The following is a 4,291-nucleotide window of genomic DNA, read 5'->3' on the forward strand; positions in this document are numbered from 1 at the left end:
ACACACACACACACACACACACACACACACACACATATATTCTAAAATCACCAACCTCAGACTTCATCTATTGACTTACTATGTTACAATGATTTGACTTTGAATACCTGGGTGGCTCAGTCAATTAAGCAACTGCCTTCAGCTCAGGTTGTGACCCCGGGGTCCTGGGATCGAGCCTTGGAGTTGGGCTGCCCATTCAGAGGAGAGTCTGTTTCTCCCTGTCTCTGCTCTTCCCTCTCACTCATGCTTGCACACATGCTCTCAATCTGTCTCAAATAATTAATTAATTAGCCAATTTAATTTAACTAATTTAATTAAAGTATTAAAAAAGAATGATTTTACTTTATTTTGTTATACACCTCTTTCCTCCCCCTTTTTACTAATATAGTTAAATTGTTATTTTGTTAAATTCACATTCAATGTTTTTATTATTTTGGCCACAAAATTATTTTATTTTATTCATTTTATTCTATTTTATTTTGTTTTTATTTTATTTTTAAGTGAGAGGGAGAGGGCAAATGTGCACATGTATGTGCAAGCAGGGGGAGAGGGGCAAAGGGAGATGGAGACAAGAATCTTTTTTTTTTTCAAGATTTTATTTATTTATTTGACAAACAGAGATTACAAGTAGGCAAGAGAGGCAGGCAGGGAGAGAGAGGGGGAAGCAGACTCTCCAGAGAGCCTGATTCGGGGCTAAATCCCAAGACCCTGGGATCATGACCTGAGCCAAAAGCACAGACTTTAACCCACTGAGCCACCCAGGCGCCCCGAGACAGAGACTCTTAAACAGGCTCTACACCCAGTGCAGAGCCCTACTTGGGGCTTGATCTTGTGACCCTGGGATCATGATCTGAGCCAAAACGAAGAGTTAAACGCTTAACCTACTGAGCCACCCAGGCGCCCCAGCCACAAAATTATTGTGCACTATAATTTCTTTTCCTGGTTTCTTTGAATAAAAAATTGTTCAAATTTTTGTTTTTCCTGGAGTTAACAATTGCCTTACTTTTTCCCCATTTGTTTCACTTTCTTCAAACCAATGGCTTAAGTCTCCCCATACCATCTAATAGTTTTGTTAAATATATCTCAATACAACTTTGACAGAGTCAACCCTGTCAGATCTTATCAGCCTCAATTTTTCCCACTAAAATCCTTTGTCCTAACAATATGGATCGATTTTGTCTAGGCTTACTGCATAGTTACTGTCTCAGGACCTTGCTTTATCATCCTGGAAATTTACTTCATTGATCCTGTGTCAAACATACTATTTGCTAAGCTCTGTCTGATGCTTTGGATCCCCTTTCACTGACTTTTAACAATTGTTTGTCAGACCCCAACCACCAAAATGGTGAAGCAGATTGAGAGCAAGTATGCTTTTCAGGACGCCTTGAACTGTGCAGGAGACAAACCTGTTGCTGTTGACTTCTCATTCACATGTAGTGGACTTGGCAAAATGATCAAGCCTTTCTTCATTCCTTCTCTGAAAAGTATTCCAACATGATGTTCCTTGAAGCAGATAGGAATGACTGTCAGGATGTTGCTTTAGAATGTGGAGTCAAATGCATGCCAGCTTCCAGTTTTGTTTTTTTTTTTGAAAGGACAAAAGGTGGTTGGATTTTCTGGAATTAATAAAGAAATTCTTAAAGAATGAATTAATCTGGGGCACCTGGGTGGCTCAGTGGGTTAAGCCTCTGCTTTTGGCTCGGGTCATGATCTCAGGGTTCTGGGATCGAGCCCCACATTGGGCTCTCTGCTCAGCAGGAAACCTGCTTACTCCTCTCTTTCTGCCTGCCTCTCTACCTACTTGTGATCTCTATCTGTCAAATAAATAAATAAAATCTTAAAAAAAAAAGAATGAATTAATCTAACCAGGTTGGCTGAAGCATAACCAGCCATTGCCTGTTTAAAACTTATAATTTTGGTGCGGGGAGAGCCTGGGTGGCTCAGTCAGTTATGTGTTTGCGTTTGGCATGGGTCATGATCCCAGAGTCCTGAGGTTGAGCCCCATATTGGTCTCTCTGCTCAGTTGGGTATCTGCTTCTCTCTCTGCCCCTCCCCTCCACTCATGCTCTCTCTGACTCTCTTGCTCTCTCAAATAAATAAAATATTAAAAAAACTTATAATTGTTTTATTTATGAAAAGGAAAGATCAAGCATTAAGACTATATACCCAACTACCCTCTGATTATAAGTAACAATAAAATATTAATTCTACCTTTTAAAAAAGAAACACAAATGTAGTATTTCCTGGACTCCTTGTCTTTATCTTTCCTGGTGTACCTTCTTGTTTCACAGGAGTATATCCTCTAGTAGCCTCTGCAGAAAGGTCATAGGAAGCAGAATTTGGTGGGTTTTTCACATCTAAACATGATTTTATTTTATCTTCATGTTTGTTTAATAGTTTGTCTGGGTAGAAAAATGTAGATTGAAAATCATTTGTCCTCTGAATTTGAAAGATATTGCTCTACTATCTTATAGCTTCTGATACTGGTTTTGAGACATCCAATGTCATTCTTTTTTGTTTGATTGTTTAAGATTTATCTATTTATTTGAAAGAGAAAGATGAAAGGAGTTGGGGGAGGGGCAGAGGGAGAAGGAGAGAGAAAATCTCAAGCAGACTCCCCACTGAGCATGGAGCTCAACACAACCTGAGATCTCACAACCCTGAGATCATGGTCTGACCTGAAATCAAGAGTCAGATGCTTAACTGACTGAGCCACAGGCACCCCTCCAATGCTGTTTCCATACTGTGTTTTATTTTTGGTTTTATTTTTTCCCATGACCTATTTTTCTCTCTGGGAGCCCTAGAATATTCTGTCATTAGTGTTCTGAATTTTATGATCAGGTGTCTTGGTGTGGGTCCCTTTAGAATTAATGAGGTTGGGCACTCTGTGGGCTCTTTTATTTTATTTATTTATTTACTTTTAAATTAAATTAAATTAAAAGAGACAGAGCATTAGAGCAGGGAAGGAGCAGAGGGAAAGAATCTGACACAGATTCTGCACCAAGTGTGGACCCCGACTTGGTTGGATCTTAAACCCGTGAGCTCATGACCTGAGCTGAAACCAAGAGCTGGATCCTCAAGCAGCTGAGCCACCCGGGTGCCCCTCTGTGGGTACCTTTTTTTTTTAAAGATTTTATTTATTTATTTATTTATTTCTCAGAGAGAGAGCACAAGTAGGCAGAGAGGCAGGCAGAGGCAGAGAGAGAAGCAGGCTCCCTGCTGAGCAAGGATCCCGATTCGGGACTCGATCCCAGGACCCTGGGATCATCACCTGAGCTGAAGGCAGCAGCTTAACTGACTGAACCACCCAGGCACCCTTCTGCGGGCACTTTTAACCTGAAGGTTCATGTCCTCATATGAGGAATATTGTTTTATATTATGTAATTGGTTATTTTCTCCATTTCGTTTTGTCCTGTTCTCTCTTTCTGGAACTTCTATCAGATATTGGACCCGTTGGATCCATTCTCTAATTTTATTGTATTTTCTGACTTCTGTCTTTCTGACCTACGTTTTGGGGAATTTTACCAAAATTTTAACTTACGCCACATTAAAACTTTTTTCTTAGGGGTCTTTCTTATTTTTGGCGTGTTCTTTCTTGATAGAGAGAGCATTGGTTCCTGTTTCATAGATGCAATCCCATCTCATCTCTCCAAGAAGAGTACTTCGAGTTTATTTGAAATTATCTTTTGCTCACCGAATTATTTATGTTTCTTTTTCTTCTTCTTCTTTTTTTTTTTTTTTCCATTAGTTTGTTTTGAACTCTCTCTTCATGCGGGAAGCTTTCATCAAAGGTCTGGGCTCCTATTAGAATGTCCGCCAGGATCTGTGCACGTGGCTGGAACTTGGCTCATAAGCGGCGAGTCAGTGGGTGGCCAGGGAGCTTTTAGGTTAGAGACGCCAGAATGTCACAATCTGGTGGTCTTTGCTCTGAGCTCCAGTTGCTTTCTGGGAAAGTATAAGCCTGTCTACTGAATCTCTGGGACAAGGCCAGGGGAGGGGGAAGGGGTCTTGCTGTTCATCTGTCCCCTACCGCCAAACTCTCTGCCTGCAGCTTCCGGCTTCTTCCCTGCCCTTCTCCATGCTACTGTCCAGGAGCCTGGAGCCTCTCTGATGTAATTTCTCCAGATGTTAAACCCCCTGTCTCCAGAGGAAGGGAGAGAGGGCGGTCAGCTGAGACTGAGCAGGATGCAGGAGGCAACCTAGAGGTCTGTTTCATATACAGATTTTTTTTTTTTAGATTTTATTTATTTAATTGACAGATAGAGATCACAAGTAGGCAGAGAGGCAGGCA

The 4,291-nt window shown here is 41.0% G+C and overlaps 1 pseudogene; it reads left to right on the forward strand.

Annotated features, from left to right (window-relative positions):
- The first annotated feature begins 1,342 nt into the window (after positions 1-1,342).
- On the forward strand, positions 1,343-1,636 carry LOC132023801 (thioredoxin-like; annotated as a pseudogene).
- The last annotated feature ends 2,655 nt before the right edge of the window (positions 1,637-4,291 follow it).

This window comes from Mustela nigripes, chromosome 8, assembly GCF_022355385.1.
Source record: "Mustela nigripes isolate SB6536 chromosome 8, MUSNIG.SB6536, whole genome shotgun sequence".
Taxonomy (NCBI): domain Eukaryota; kingdom Metazoa; phylum Chordata; class Mammalia; order Carnivora; family Mustelidae; genus Mustela; species Mustela nigripes.